We start from the raw sequence: 15708 nt of genomic DNA, 5'->3' as shown, positions 1-15708 counted from the left end.
TCCGACAAACAAGCCAAATGAACAAAAAGCATTGAATTCAATTCTTTCTGATTTTAGAAACTGCATTAAAGAAGGGGTGCACCGGTCCTGGAGATACTGCAATACCAGGTCAATGCGTGGAGTGGACAGAGCAAGCTCTTTTTCCATCTCCCTGTTCTAAAAATCCATTTAATATATGGTCCCCAGATAGGGGACGTATCAGATATTAAACTGATAAGAACAGATACTACACTTGATCTTAGCCAAAAGGCCGAGAAGCGATAACCAGAATTGGTTTCCGACTACGGTGCCACCCAAGGATTCTGAAAAGTCCATTTGTGGAGATGGCCACCTGGACTCCCGTTAAGAAGACATGCTGTCAACCTCTAGATCCCTCACATGCCTGCACTTTTCGGCTTGCTGCTGCTGCAATCCACGCGTTTTAGATCTGCATAACTCCACCTCTTTTAGCACAGTACCCTCAACCCCCGGCTGTTCCCACCCGCCTCAACACCGTTGGAAGGGAGGAGAACCAATTAAGGCGGGGGGGGGTGGAACGAGCAGCTGTCTACCCTTAGCAGGAGGGTTGCTGATTAATTACCTCTCCTGCTGCTGCTGCTGCTGGCTGTCCAGCAGCAGACTGAAGGTGGCTGCTGCTGTGCACAGGTATATAAAGGCTCAGAGCCTATTATGACACGCGCAGCCAGCGTTCCATTGCCACATTCCGTCTACTGCAGGCGGGATACCTGGATGGCTGAATGTCACTGAGAAGCTCACAGAGACCGCCATAAGCAACAGTTTAAAAGAATGCCACAGACTAATCAACCAAACTTTTTGGGTTGGTTTCTCTTTTATAGTCTGCAGGCATTAAATGAAAGAAGTCAGTGTTCCAGCAGAGGGAGACAACGTTTCAGAAAAGGCATTGTAGCAAACCAAAAAAGAAATTTTAAGCGCAGCAGAGTAACCAGCTCACATACCTGTTAGCTCAGGTGAGTTTAAAAGGCTGCTGTTGATAACAAGGGCATTTGCTAAATAGATGGTGTGTGTGCAACAATATACTGAAAGGTCAATTATATTGTGCAGCTTATCTCACCACCTGTAGTTATGTAGGTGAAAGCTCCAAAATGCTTGCCTAATATGTCTGTTTATCCAAAAGGAAGTATAGAGGGAGAGCTAGATAGATAGCATTGCATTACATTACATGGCAATGCAATGCACAGTTGCTGAAGTTGAACCAAAATGAGCTTGTCATCTGGCTTCTGCAACTTTTAACATGAAAAATCCAATGAGGAGAAGAAAAGCAAAGCCAAAGAGTCCATCCCAAAATCCGACAAACAAGCCAAATGAACAAAAAGCATTGAATTCAATTCTTTCTGATTTTAGAAACTGCATTAAAGAAGGGGTGCACCGGTCCTGGAGATACTGCAATACCAGGTCAATGCGTGGAGTGGACAGAGCAAGCTCTTTTTCCATCTCCCTGTTCTAAAAATCCATTTAATATATGGTCCCCAGATAGGGGACGTATCAGATATTAAACTGATAAGAACAGATTTTTTGATTGAATATATCTTTTATTAGCACAAAAAATAAGTTAACAGACAGTGTACAGTGCCGCAGCCCAGTACACACAGAATTCTACATCATATTTACATAGCATGAGGATACGACGCACTAACTAGACACATCACACCCCTATGCTACACAAAACACTCAATCTGAAAGAAAAAGCATGTCAATCAATACAGTACGACGAACCGTGATAAGGGATGGGGATTGGGAAAAAGGGGATGGGGAGGGGAAAATCACAGGCCCGAAGCTTTATTGAAAGACAAGACACATAAGGGGAGAGGGGGAGGAGGGGTTTAGTCCTCGTCCTCCGGACCGTCCATGATGGAATAGTCTCTGAGCAGGCTGTGGATCAGCCTGCGGCAGTCCTGGATGGACATCCTCTCCCTCCTCAAGATGAGCCGGTTCCTGGCGACCCAAACGGCATCCTTGAAGCAGTTCATAAGGCGCCAAGCCTCCTGGATGGCTCCGACGGTATGAACCCCAGGGAAGAGTCCGTAAAGCACAGAATGGTGCGATAGGCTCGCCCTGGGGACAGAGTTCCTCAGGTCGTCCTCAAGTGCAGTCAATAGGCGCTGTGCAAATCCGCAGTCCCAAAAAGTGTGCAAAGATGTTTCCTCCACGAAGGGGCACCTTGGGCAGTACCGGGTCTTGCACAGGTTCCGGGCATGCATGAATGACCGGACGGGCAGTCCGCCCTGAATCGCCATCCACGACAAGTCCTTGTGCCCGTTGGTCAGCCTGTCAGACGACACATTTGTCCACACAGTCTCCAGCGTGTCCTGGTGAAGTCCTGTGATGTTCTCCACGTCATCCTTGGCTCTGATTAGCTTGTGGATAGTTTTGGGCTTCCACAAGTCGGGCTTGAGTCCCTCCAGTTGATGCTCCCCCACAAATCGAACGACGTCTCCGTAGAACCATGGCGTCGTCCAGTTGTAGGGGAAGGAGCTGTCCCACTTGTCCCAGCCGAGTCGCCTCCAAAGAGGAAGCAGGAAGAAGCGAGACATGGACCTGCCCGCGGAGCCATTCTTGACTTGCAAAGTCCGGCGGACACAATCACACACAAAAGAGGATCGCAGGAGGGTGGGGATATCTGGAACGCTCTTCCCACCCTTGCGAGGCTCCTTGTACATGACGGCCCGCCTGACTCTGTCCATCTTGGATCCCCAGACAAAGTGAAACACTGTCCTGGTAATGGCCCTGCACACAGTGACGTGTGGGGGCCAGGCCTGCGCCGTGTACTGCAAGACGGGCAGGACCTCATTACGCAGGACGAGTGCCTTACCCTCACAAGTGAGGTGTCTGAGGCTCCAGAGTCCGATCCGTTGCTTCACCTTGGCCAAGCGTTCTTGCCAGGACTTGAGGGCCGCTCCTTCCTTCCCGAACCAGACTCCCAGCACCTTGAGGAAATCCGGTTGAATGTTGAAGGGGAAGGGGGCGGAGGAGGCCGGCTGCCAATCCCCGAAGAGCATGGCTTCCGACTTCCTGCAGTTGACTTTGGCCCCTGAAGCCCGGCCGAACCTCTCACACGTCTGGACGAGGGCGTCGACTGAACCACGATCAGCGCAGAAGACGGTGACGTCGTCCATGTAGAGCGAGCACTTGACCTCGTGTCGTCCCGGACCCGGTGCGGTGATCCCTCTGATCTCTCCATTCTGCCGGATAGCCTCTGCGAAGAGTTCTATAACACAAACAAAAAGAAGAGGTGATAGAGGGCAGCCTTGTCTGACCCCAGAGAGGACAGGGAAGGGGTCAGTCTTCCAGCCGTTCACCAACACCGAGCTGTGGATATCAAAATACATCAGACGGACATACGAACAAAACATGTTACCCAAACCTAACCGGTGCAGAGCTCGGCCCATGAACTCGTGGGAAACCCGGTCGAAGGCCTTCTCCTGATCCAAGGAGACCAGGGCCGCGTGTGCGTGGCGGACCTTGATGTACTCGACCGTGTCCCGCACGAGAGCGAGGCTGTCTGCGATGCGACGTCCAGGGATGCCGCAGGTCTGGTCCGGGTGGATGATCCGTCCGATGACCGTCTTAAGTCGTGTCGCCATCGTCTTGGCCAGGATCTTGTAGTCCACGTTGAGCAGAGTGATGGGACGCCAATTCCTCAGGTCGCACCTCTCTCCCTTCCGCTTGTACAGGATCGTGACCATTCCTTCCCTCAAAGATGGAGGCATTCTACCCTCCACCACCATCTCCTCGTACAGGTCCAACAGGTCCGGACAGATGAGGTCTCCCAGCGCTACATAGAGCTCCGCTGGAAGACCATCACTGCCCGGGGTCCTGCCGGTCCTAAAGGATTTAGTGGCAGAGAGCAATTCGCCCACCATCAGAGGTTTGTCCAAGGCTGCCGTGCCTGCAGGATCAAGATGGTTAGTGATACCTGACAGGAACTTATCAGCAGCGTCGGGGTCGGTAGTCTTGTGGGAGTAGAGTTCGCTGTAGAGGTCGCTGACGACCCTCATCACGTCCTCCTTCCCACGTCGCATGTTTCCGCTCTCGTCTCGCAGCTCGTTCAGGGGCGTGTGACCGGCATGAAGTTTCCTGAAAAAGAATGAGTTACATTTCTCACCCTTCTCCAGATTCTCCACTTTGGAACGGAAGATGATTCGCTTGGACTCCTCCTCAAAGTGCCTTTTCAGGCTCTTCTTGGTCTCCTCCAGCTCCTCCCTCACGTCCCAGCCGCAGTGAAGAAGGTCCTGCAGCGACCGCAGCTCGCGCTGCAGCCCTCTGAAGTCCCTCCTCTTCTCACACTCCTGTTGTCGACCCTTGGCCTGAAAGAAACAGCGAAACTCAAGTTTAACATATTCCCACCAATCAGAGACTGTTTGGAAGCTACCCTTGTAGGACTGCCACATTGCGTAGGCTGCTCTCAGCTCCTCCACGACTTCATCCTGAGCCAGCAGAGCACAATTCAGCTTCCAGGAGCCGGGGCCGGACGGAAAACCGTCGCCGAGGACACCTTGTAAGTGAATGGCTCTGTGGTCGGAGAAGAAGCAGGAGACCATCGAGTGCCTACTCTGCCTGACTGCCCGAGAGGTGAACACAAAGTCAATCCTGGAGCGGAGTGAGCCATCGGGTCGGCTCCACGAATAGTTCGTGGAGCCTCTCCCCATGGAGCCCACCACGTCCTGAAGAGAGGCCTCGGTTACCATCTCGATGAGCAGCTTGGACGTGATGTCCAACTTGGCAGATGTGCCAGAACTACGACCGTCCTCCTCGATGGGGCAGTTGAAATCCCCGGCCATCACTAAGGTCCTGGTGGTGGCAAGCTGAAGCCGCAGGGTCTGGAAAAGCTCCAAACGCTCATTCTTCAGTGGGGACGCATACACGTTGATGAACCTGACAGGTTCTCCCGCCCAGTTGCCATCTACAACAAGAGCCCTGCCGCAGATGAGCTCCTGGACGGACTCAAGCGTGAATGCGCCCCCCCTGATCAGAATTGCGACCCCCGCAGACTTGCAGTCACCCCCACCGGACCAGTAGGATGGACCGTGGGACCACTCCCTGGCCAGATGTTTGAAGGACCTAGAGGAGGGAAGGGAACATTCCTGCAACATATAAACATCACACAACTGGGAAGTAAGGAAGGCATAAATAGTCTGACGTCTGAACTTGTCCTTGATGCTCCTGACATTAATGGAAAATAAGTTAATATTAGCCATCATGTAGGGAAAAAAGAAAAAGTTAGCGCAGGCAATACACCTTAGTTACCACTCCGGTCGGGTGGTCCCTCGTCGGTGTTGACTGCTGGTGACGGGATCACCAGCAGGCCCTCTTCCTCCATCTGGTCAAGCAGCGCGGCCTCAATCTCGGCGACCACCAGTTCCTCCTCTTCTGGCTCGGCCACCAGGGTCTCAACCATGTGCTCCATCTCTTCTGGCTCAGGGAGGGTATCCTCCTTTTCGCCTACGAAATCCAGAATCTTCTTTTTGGAGGATTCAGTAGCAGGGCTGTCCTCCACCTTCCTCTTTCCCCGGGTTGGAACTGGGGAGACAAGAAGGGGAAAATCCTCCTCGGAATAGATAGCGGCGGGTGGAGGAAAGGTTAATTCCACCGCTACCATGGTCTGGGGAGGGAGAGTGGCTGCCGGGGCAGGGGAAAGGACACCTGCTGAGGAGTAGGGGAAGGAGGAAGAGGAAGTGGAATCCTCAGCAGGGGTAACCGGGGTGGGGGGGGATTGGACGGGGGTGGCAGGGGGAGGGATCGAGAGAGGGGTGACAGAACTCTTACCCTCCTTTGACATTTTCTTCTGCTTCGGAGCTGCTGGGACCGTCGCTGGGGCTTTGGCCACCGACTCCTTGACCGCTTTGGCCTTGGTCGTCTCGGCCTTGGCCGCTGGGGCCTTGGTCGTCGCGTCCTTGACCTTCACAGGCCTGGTCGTCGGGGCCTTGTCCTCCGTAGCTGGGGTCGTCGCAACCACCGATGCCCAGGATCTCTCACGCCTGGGGCAATCCTTGTACAGATGAGCCGCCAGCCCACACAGGTTGCAGGACGTCTTCTTCGGGCAGTCCTTCGAGCTGTGTCCCGTCACTCGACAAATCCTGCAGGCATCCTCCTTGCAGTCCTTCATCTCGTGGCCGTTCTTGCCGCATCTCCTGCAGTTCCGCGGCATGTCCGGGTAATAGATGAGGCCGTAGGAGTTGCCCAGGGAGAATGTCGGGGGCAGGTGCCGAAGTCCGTCTGAGTACGCCAGGTCCCTGTGAAGTCTAACGGTCACCGACCACTTACCTGTCCAGAAGCCGAGTCCATTCAGGATGTGAGAGGGTTCCTTCACAACCAAACAGAAGCGTCTCAGGAAGGTACAGATGTCTTGGCCTGGGGTGTGCGGGTTGCGCATGGAGACCGTGATCCTCCTTTCATCCCTCTGGATAGGGCAGCTACCTGTAAAGGCAGAGAAAGAATTATCCGGTCCTTTTGCGCTTACCATTTCCCAGAACCTCCTGCAGGTGTTCACAGTGGCGAAGGTGACGAAGAAGATCCCCGTCAAGAAGGTCTGGATGCTGAGGGTGTCCGACCTGGAGAAGCCTCGATCCAGCAGCATCTTCTGGCAGAACACGTCCGAGGACATGTCCGGCACCCTCCCATCCACTTCCTTCAGCTTCAGGGCCACCGTCTGCCGCATCCATGGCTCCAGGGCTGGAGCTTCGTGGCGGGGCTTCTGGGGTCCCTTCTGCTGGCCAGTCGTGGAGGCAGAGTCCTTGGGGTCAGAATCGGCTCCTGGCTGGGCCCTCCTGGCTGTCCCCAGCTCCAGGCTCTTCTTTTCGGCCTTCCTCGCAGCGCTTGCCATGGCTTTCCTCCTGCAGTTACTTCTTGGAGCTGGATCTGGAACTCTTCCCGGAATGGGTGGAGCTATGCAGATTCTTCTCCCGTCGTGTTCTGGACAAATTCCCCGAAAGGTCTTTGTCTCGATGATTTTCTTCCTCGAAGATTCCACAGGACAGCCCGATTCTTCTCCGAGTCTTCGTCTTCTTCTGGATTCTTTAGAGCTTCTTCCTCCCACCGATATCCGCCTTCGTTCTCTGATGTCAGCTGGGCTCCGAAGCTCTTCTCCTTCCGAGTTCGATCGCTCTCGTCAAGTGTAGATCGTAGCTCTTGTGTTCTTAAAAGAACAGATACTACACTTGATCTTAGCCAAAAGGCCGAGAAGCGATAACCAGAATTGGTTTCCGACTACGGTGCCACCCAAGGATTCTGAAAAGTCCATTTGTGGAGATGGCCACCTGGACTCCCGTTACGAAGACATGCTGTCAACCTCTAGATCCCTCACATGCCTGCACTTTTCGGCTTGCTGCTGCTGCAATCCACGCGTTTTAGATCTGCATAACTCCACTTCTTTTAGCACAGTACCCTCAACCCCCGGCTGTTCCCACCCGCCTCAACACCGTTGGAAGGGAGGAGAACCAATTAAGGCGGTGGGGGGGGTGGAACGAGCAGCTGTCTACCCTTAGCAGGAGGGTTGCTGATTAATTACCTCTCCTGCTGCTGCTGCTGCTGGCTGTCCAGCAGCAGACTGAAGGTGGCTGCTGCTGTGCGCAGGTATATAAAGGCTCAGAGCCTATTATGACACGCGCAGCCAGCGTTCCATTGCCACATTCCGTCTACTGCAGGCGGGATACCTGGATGGCTGAATGTCACTGAGAAGCTCACAGAGACCGCCATAAGCAACAGTTTAAAAGAATGCCACAGACTAATCAACCAAACTTTTTGGGTTGGTTTCTCTTTTATAGTCTGCAGGCATTAAATGAAAGAAGTCAGTGTTCCAGCAGAGGGAGACAACGTTTCAGAAAAGGCATTGTAGCAAACCAAAAAAGAAATTTTAAGCGCAGCAGAGTAACCAGCTCACATACCTGTTAGCTCAGGTGAGTTTAAAAGGCTGCTGTTGATAACAAGGGCATTTGCTAAATAGATGGTGTGTGTGCAACAATATACTGAAAGGTCAATTATATTGTGCAGCTTATCTCACCACCTGTAGTTATTTAGGTGAAAGCTCCAAAATGCTTGCCTAATATGTCTGTTTATCCAAAAGGAAGTATAGAGGGAGAGCTAGATAGATAGCATTGCATTACATTACATGGCAATGCAATGCACAGTTGCTGAAGTTGAACCAAAATGAGCTTGTCATCTGGCTTCTGCAACTTTTAACATGAAAAATCCAATGAGGAGAAGAAAAGCAAAGCCAAAGAGTCCATCCCAAAATCCGACAAACAAGCCAAATGAACAAAAAGCATTGAATTCAATTCTTTCTGATTTTAGAAACTGCATTAAAGAAGGGGTGCACCGGTCCTGGAGATACTGCAATACCAGGTCAATGCGTGGAGTGGACAGAGCAAGCTCTTTTTCCATCTCCCTGTTCTAAAAATCCATTTAATATATGGTACCCAGATAGGGGACGTATCAGATATTAAACTGATAAGAACAGATTTTTTTGATTGAAGCTGCATCCAAGGCACTGAAAAATGTGACCGAAGTCACACCAAAACAGCGCACGAGGCGAGGATTCATGTGGACCCTTCCCGGAGGAGAGGGTCCCCAATAAACCATCCCCATCCCTCTGAGCCAGAAGGCCACAGCGAGGGTCAGGGATCTCCGATGCTCTCCCTAGCCGAAGCAGGAGAAGAGCCGTTTTCGTGCTCCCAGCTTCCATCTAGGCTGCCACCCTAGTGGAGCTGGAGCCTGTGTTGGTTTCTCAGCCCAAAGCTGACCGGACCTCCGACCGGGTTTATAAAAATTCCCCTTCCTAGCCCGGAGGCCAGGAATAGGGGGGGTTGCTCAGAAAGTATGATTGGCAAAGGTGCGGCGTGCTACGAAGCCAAGTCTTTCTGGGGTTCCCAGCCCCAGTAAGCTTGGACTCCCACCAGGGCGCCTACTCCTGGGGCACATTGCTCCAAAGCCCTCACACTTACCCAGCCTAGTGACTTCGATCCTGGAGGGCCATGTTTTCCATCAGATAACTCTATGAGCCACCTGGCGTACTAGCAAGTGCACCAAACCAGTGTGTAATATGCATCAATTTACTAGGGCAGCCCAAGGACAAAACTGCCTTTTCAAAAGATACTACACTTGATCTTAGCCAAAAGGCCGAGAAGCGATAACCAGAATTGGTTTCCGACTACGGTGCCACCCAAGGATTCTGAAAAGTCCATTTGTGGAGATGGCCACCTGGACTCCCGTTAAGAAGACATGCTGTCAACCTCTAGATCCCTCACATGCCTGCACTTTTCGGCTTGCTGCTGCTGCAATCCACGCGTTTTAGATCTGCATAACTCCACCTCTTTTAGCACAGTACCCTCAACCCCCGGCTGTTCCCACCCGCCTCAACACCGTTGGAAGGGAGGAGAACCAATTAAGGCGGGGGGGGGGGTGGAACGAGCAGCTGTCTACCCTTAGCAGGAGGGTTGCTGATTAATTACCTCTCCTGCTGCTGCTGCTGCTGGCTGTCCAGCAGCAGACTGAAGGTGGCTGCTGCTGTGCGCAGGTATATAAAGGCTCAGAGCCTATTATGACACGCGCAGCCAGCGTTCCATTGTCACATTCCGTCTACTGCAGGCGGGATACCTGGATGGCTGAATGTCACTGAGAAGCTCACAGAGACCGCCATAAGCAACAGTTTAAAAGAATGCCACAGACTAATCAACCAAACTTTTTGGGTTGGTTTCTCTTTTATAGTCTGCAGGCATTAAATGAAAGAAGTCAGTGTTCCAGCAGAGGGAGACAACGTTTCAGAAAAGGCATTGTAGCAAACCAAAAAAGAAATTTTAAGCGCAGCAGAGTAACCAGCTCACATACCTGTTAGCTCAGGTGAGTTTAAAAGGCTGCTGTTGATAACAAGGGCATTTGCTAAATAGATGGTGTGTGTGCAACAATATACTGAAAGGTCAATTATATTGTGCAGCTTATCTCACCACCTGTAGTTATTTAGGTGAAAGCTCCAAAATGCTTGCCTAATATGTCTGTTTATCCAAAAGGAAGTATAGAGGGAGAGCTAGATAGATAGCATTGCATTACATTACATGGCAATGCAATGCACAGTTGCTGAAGTTGAACCAAAATGAGCTTGTCATCTGGCTTCTGCAACTTTTAACATGAAAAATCCAATGAGGAGAAGAAAAGCAAAGCCAAAGAGTCCATCCCAAAATCCGACAAACAAGCCAAATGAACAAAAAGCATTGAATTCAATTCTTTCTGATTTTAGAAACTGCATTAAAGAAGGGGTGCACCGGTCCTGGAGATACTGCAATACCAGGTCAATGCGTGGAGTGGACAGAGCAAGCTCTTTTTCCATCTCCCTGTTCTAAAAATCCATTTAATATATGGTCCCCAGATAGGGGACGTATCAGATATTAAACTGATAAGAACAGATACTACACTTGATCTTAGCCAAAAGGCCGAGAAGCGATAACCAGAATTGGTTTCCGACTACGGTGCCACCCAAGGATTCTGAAAAGTCCATTTGTGGAGATGGCCACCTGGACTCCCGTTAAGAAGACATGCTGTCAACCTCTAGATCCCTCACATGCCTGCACTTTTCGGCTTGCTGCTGCTGCAATCCACGCGTTTTAGATCTGCATAACTCCACCTCTTTTAGCACAGTACCCTCAACCCCCGGCTGTTCCCACCCGCCTCAACACCGTTGGAAGGGAGGAGAACCAATTAAGGCGGGGGGGGGGGTGGAACGAGCAGCTGTCTACCCTTAGCAGGAGGGTTGCTGATTAATTACCTCTCCTGCTGCTGCTGCTGCTGGCTGTCCAGCAGCAGACTGAAGGTGGCTGCTGCTGTGCGCAGGTATATAAAGGCTCAGAGCCTATTATGACACGCGCAGCCAGCGTTCCATTGCCACATTCCGTCTACTGCAGGCGGGATACCTGGATGGCTGAATGTCACTGAGAAGCTCACAGAGACCGCCATAAGCAACAGTTTAAACGAATGCCACAGACTAATCAACCAAACTTTTTGGGTTGGTTTCTCTTTTATAGTCTGCAGGCATTAAATGAAAGAAGTCAGTGTTCCAGCAGAGGGAGACAACGTTTCAGAAAAGGCATTGTAGCAAACCAAAAAAGAAATTTTAAGCGCAGCAGAGTAACCAGCTCACATACCTGTTAGCTCAGGTGAGTTTAAAAGGCTGCTGTTGATAACAAGGGCATTTGCTAAATAGATGGTGTGTGTGCAACAATATACTGAAAGGTCAATTATATTGTGCAGCTTATCTCACCACCTGTAGTTATTTAGGTGAAAGCTCCAAAATGCTTGCCTAATATGTCTGTTTATCCAAAAGGAAGTATAGAGGGAGAGCTAGATAGATAGCATTGCATTACATTACATGGCAATGCAATGCACAGTTGCTGAAGTTGAACCAAAATGAGCTTGTCATCTGGCTTCTGCAACTTTTAACATGAAAAATCCAATGAGGAGAAGAAAAGCAAAGCCAAAGAGTCCATCCCAAAATCCGACAAACAAGCCAAATGAACAAAAAGCATTGAATTCAATTCTTTCTGATTTTAGAAACTGCATTAAAGAAGGGGTGCACCGGTCCTGGAGATACTGCAATACCAGGTCAATGCGTGGAGTGGACAGAGCAAGCTCTTTTTCCATCTCCCTGTTCTAAAAATCCATTTAATATATGGTCCCCAGATAGGGGACGTATCAGATATTAAACTGATAAGAACAGATACTACACTTGATCTTAGCCAAAAGGCCGAGAAGCGATAACCAGAATTGGTTTCCGACTACGGTGCCACCCAAGGATTCTGAAAAGTCCATTTGTGGAGATGGCCACCTGGACTCCCGTTAAGAAGACATGCTGTCAACCTCTAGATCCCTCACATGCCTGCACTTTTCGGCTTGCTGCTGCTGCAATCCACGCGTTTTAGATCTGCATAACTCCACCTCTTTTAGCACAGTACCCTCAACCCCCGGCTGTTCCCACCCGCCTCAACACCGTTGGAAGGGAGGAGAACCAATTAAGGCGGGGGGGGGGGGGGGAACGAGCAGCTGTCTACCCTTAGCAGGAGGGTTGCTGATTAATTACCTCTCCTGCTGCTGCTGCTGCTGGCTGTCCAGCAGCAGACTGAAGGTGGCTGCTGCTGTGCGCAGGTATACAAAGGCTCAGAGCCTATTATGACACGCGCAGCCAGCGTTCCATTGCCACATTCCGTCTACTGCAGGCGGGATACCTGGATGGCTGAATGTCACTGAGAAGCTCACAGAGACCGCCATAAGCAACAGTTTAAACGAATGCCACAGACTAATCAACCAAACTTTTTGGGCTGGTTTCTCTTTTATAGTCTGCAGGCATTAAATGAAAGAAGTCAGTGTTCCAGCAGAGGGAGACAACGTTTCAGAAAAGGCATTGTAGCAAACCAAAAAAGAAATTTTAAGCGCAGCAGAGTAACCAGCTCACATACCTGTTAGCTCAGGTGAGTTTAAAAGGCTGCTGTTGATAACAAGGGCATTTGCTAAATAGATGGTGTGTGTGCAACAATATACTGAAAGGTCAATTATATTGTGCAGCTTATCTCACCACCTGTAGTTATTTAGGTGAAAGCTCCAAAATGCTTGCCTAATATGTCTGTTTATCCAAAAGGAAGTATAGAGGGAGAGCTAGATAGATAGCATTGCATTACATTACATGGCAATGCAATGCACAGTTGCTGAAGTTGAACCAAAATGAGCTTGTCATCTGGCTTCTGCAACTTTTAACATGAAAAATCCAATGAGGAGAAGAAAAGCAAAGCCAAAGAGTCCATCCCAAAATCCGACAAACAAGCCAAATGAAAAAAAGCATTGAATTCAATTCTTTCTGATTTTAGAAACTGCATTAAAGAAGGGGTGCACCGGTCCTGGAGATACTGCAATACCAGGTCAATGCGTGGAGTGGACAGAGCAAGCTCTTTTTCCATCTCCCTGTTCTAAAAATCCATTTAATATATGGTCCCCAGATAGGGGACGTATCAGATATTAAACTGATAAGAACAGATACTACACTTGATCTTAGCCAAAAGGCCGAGAAGCGATAACCAGAATTGGTTTCCGACTACGGTGCCACCCAAGGATTCTGAAAAGTCCATTTGTGGAGATGGCCACCTGGACTCCCGTTAAGAAGACATGCTGTCAACCTCTAGATCCCTCACATGCCTGCACTTTTCGGCTTGCTGCTGCTGCAATCCACGCGTTTTAGATCTGCATAACTCCACCTCTTTTAGCACAGTACCCTCAACCCCCGGCTGTTCCCACCCGCCTCAACACCGTTGGAAGGGAGGAGAACCAATTAAGGCGGGGGGGGGTGGGTGGAACGAGCAGCTGTCTACCCTTAGCAGGAGGGTTGCTGATTAATTACCTCTCCTGCTGCTGCTGCTGCTGGCTGTCCAGCAGCAGACTGAAGGTGGCTGCTGCTGTGCGCAGGTATATAAAGGCTCAGAGCCTATTATGACACGCGCAGCCAGCGTTCCATTGCCACATTCCGTCTACTGCAGGCGGGATACCTGGATGGCTGAATGTCACTGAGAAGCTCACAGAGACCGCCATAAGCAACAGTTTAAAAGAATGCCACAGACTAATCAACCAAACTTTTTGGGTTGGTTTCTCTTTTATAGTCTGCAGGCATTAAATGAAAGAAGTCAGTGTTCCAGCAGAGGGAGACAACGTTTCAGAAAAGGCATTGTAGCAAACCAAAAAAGAAATTTTAAGCGCAGCAGAGTAACCGGCTCACATACCTGTTAGCTCAGGTGAGTTTAAAAGGCTGCTGTTGATAACAAGGGCATTTGCTAAATAGATGGTGTGTGTGCAACAATATACTGAAAGGTCAATTATATTGTGCAGCTTATCTCACCACCTGTAGTTATTTAGGTGAAAGCTCCAAAATGCTTGCCTAATATGTCTGTTTATCCAAAAGGAAGTATAGAGGGAGAGCTAGATAGATAGCATTGCATTACATTACATGGCAATGCAATGCACAGTTGCTGAAGTTGAACCAAAATGAGCTTGTCATCTGGCTTCTGCAACTTTTAACATGAAAAATCCAATGAGGAGAAGAAAAGCAAAGCCAAAGAGTCCATCCCAAAATCCGACAAACAAGCCAAATGAACAAAAAGCATTGAATTCAATTCTTTCTGATTTTAGAAACTGCATTAAAGAAGGGGTGCACCGGTCCTGGAGATACTGCAATACCAGGTCAATGCGTGGAGTGGACAGAGCAAGCTCTTTTTCCATCTCCCTGTTCTAAAAATCCATTTAATATATGGTCCCCAGATAGGGGACGTATCAGATATTAAACTGATAAGAACAGATACTACACTTGATCTTAGCCAAAAGGCCGAGAAGCGATAACCAGAATTGGTTTCCGACTACGGTGCCACCCAAGGATTCTGAAAAGTCCATTTGTGGAGATGGCCACCTGGACTCCCGTTAAGAAGACATGCTGTCAACCTCTAGATCCCTCACATGCCTGCACTTTTCGGCTTGCTGCTGCTGCAATCCACGCGTTTTAGATCTGCATAACTCCACCTCTTTTAGCACAGTACCCTCAACCCCCGGCTGTTCCCACCCGCCTCAACACCGTTGGAAGGGAGGAGAGCCAATTAAGGCGGGGGGGGGGGGGGGGGTGGAACGAGCAGCTGTCTACCCTTAGCAGGAGGGTTGCTGATTAATTACCTCTCCTGCTGCTGCTGCTGCTGGCTGTCCAGCAGCAGACTGAAGGTGGCTGCTGCTGTGCGCAGGTATATAAAGGCTCAGAGCCTATTATTACACGCGCAGCCAGCGTTCCATTGCCACATTCCGTCTACTGCAGGCGGGATACCTGGATGGCTGAATGTCACTGAGAAGCTCACAGAGACCGCCATAAGCAACAGTTTAAAAGAATGCCACAGACTAATCAACCAAACTTTTTGGGTTGGTTTCTCTTTTATAGTCTGCAGGCATTAAATGAAAGAAGTCAGTGTTCCAGCAGAGGGAGACAACGTTTCAGAAAAGGCATTGTAGCAAACCAAAAAAGAAATTTTAAGCGCAGCAGAGTAACCAGCTCACATACCTGTTAGCTCAGGTGAGTTTAAAAGGCTGCTGTTGATAACAAGGGCATTTGCTAAATAGATGGTGTGTGTGCAACAATATACTGAAAGGTCAATTATATTGTGCAGCTTATCTCACCACCTGTAGTTATTTAGGTGAAAGCTCCAAAATGCTTGCCTAATATGTCTGTTTATCCAAAAGGAAGTATAGAGGGAGAGCTAGATAGATAGCATTGCATTACATTACATGGCAATGCAATGCACAGTTGCTGAAGTTGAACCAAAATGAGCTTGTCATCTGGCTTCTGCAACTTTTAACATGAAAAATCCAATGAGGAGAAGAAAAGCAAAGCCAAAGAGTCCATCCCAAAATCCGACAAACAAGCCAAATGAACAAAAAGCATTGAATTCAATTCTTTCTGATTTTAGAAACTGCATTAAAGAAGCGGTGCACCGGTCCTGGAGATACTGCAATACCAGGTCAATGCGTGGAGTGGACAGAGCAAGCTCTTTTTCCATCTCCCTGTTCTAAAAATCCATTTAATATATGGTCCCCAGATAGGGGACGTATCAGATATTAAACTGATAAGAACAGATACTACACTTGATCTTAGCCAAAAGGCCGAGAAGCGATAACCAGAATTGGTTTCCGACT

At 49.6% G+C, this 15708-nt stretch overlaps 8 non-coding genes and 2 pseudogenes across 8 annotated transcripts; all 10 read right to left on the bottom strand.

Moving 5' to 3' along the window:
• Positions 1-71: 71 nt before the first annotated feature.
• Positions 72-262, bottom strand: LOC141238881 (U2 spliceosomal RNA). The gene has a single exon (XR_012304327.1). It is a non-coding gene; the product is annotated as a U2 spliceosomal RNA (small nuclear RNA).
• A 1114-nt stretch (positions 263-1376) lies between these two features.
• LOC141239029 (U2 spliceosomal RNA) lies at positions 1377-1569 on the bottom strand. The gene has a single exon (XR_012304469.1). It is a non-coding gene; the product is annotated as a U2 spliceosomal RNA (small nuclear RNA).
• A 5558-nt stretch (positions 1570-7127) lies between these two features.
• LOC141239053 (U2 spliceosomal RNA) lies at positions 7128-7205 on the bottom strand (annotated as a pseudogene).
• A 1116-nt stretch (positions 7206-8321) lies between these two features.
• On the bottom strand, positions 8322-8504 carry LOC141239030 (U2 spliceosomal RNA). The gene has a single exon (XR_012304470.1). It is a non-coding gene; the product is annotated as a U2 spliceosomal RNA (small nuclear RNA).
• Positions 8505-9028: 524 nt separating this feature from the next.
• Positions 9029-9144, bottom strand: LOC141239055 (U2 spliceosomal RNA; annotated as a pseudogene).
• Positions 9145-10260: 1116 nt separating this feature from the next.
• LOC141238880 (U2 spliceosomal RNA) lies at positions 10261-10451 on the bottom strand. The gene has a single exon (XR_012304326.1). It is a non-coding gene; the product is annotated as a U2 spliceosomal RNA (small nuclear RNA).
• Positions 10452-11567: 1116 nt separating this feature from the next.
• LOC141238879 (U2 spliceosomal RNA) lies at positions 11568-11758 on the bottom strand. Its single transcript, XR_012304325.1, has one exon. It is a non-coding gene; the product is annotated as a U2 spliceosomal RNA (small nuclear RNA).
• Positions 11759-12874: 1116 nt separating this feature from the next.
• Positions 12875-13065, bottom strand: LOC141238878 (U2 spliceosomal RNA). Its single transcript, XR_012304324.1, has one exon. It is a non-coding gene; the product is annotated as a U2 spliceosomal RNA (small nuclear RNA).
• A 1118-nt stretch (positions 13066-14183) lies between these two features.
• On the bottom strand, positions 14184-14374 carry LOC141238877 (U2 spliceosomal RNA). Its single transcript, XR_012304323.1, has one exon. It is a non-coding gene; the product is annotated as a U2 spliceosomal RNA (small nuclear RNA).
• Positions 14375-15496: 1122 nt separating this feature from the next.
• On the bottom strand, positions 15497-15687 carry LOC141238929 (U2 spliceosomal RNA). Its single transcript, XR_012304372.1, has one exon. It is a non-coding gene; the product is annotated as a U2 spliceosomal RNA (small nuclear RNA).
• Positions 15688-15708: the final 21 nt, after the last annotated feature.

This window comes from Phyllobates terribilis, unplaced genomic scaffold (genome assembly GCF_046119375.1).
Source record: "Phyllobates terribilis strain yellow unplaced genomic scaffold, ASM4611937v1 Scaffold_763__1_contigs__length_703860, whole genome shotgun sequence".
Classification (NCBI taxonomy): Eukaryota; Metazoa; Chordata; class Amphibia; order Anura; family Dendrobatidae; genus Phyllobates; species Phyllobates terribilis.
The sequence above is the reverse complement of the archived record's forward strand: the minus strand, read 5'-3'. Positions and strand labels throughout refer to the sequence as shown.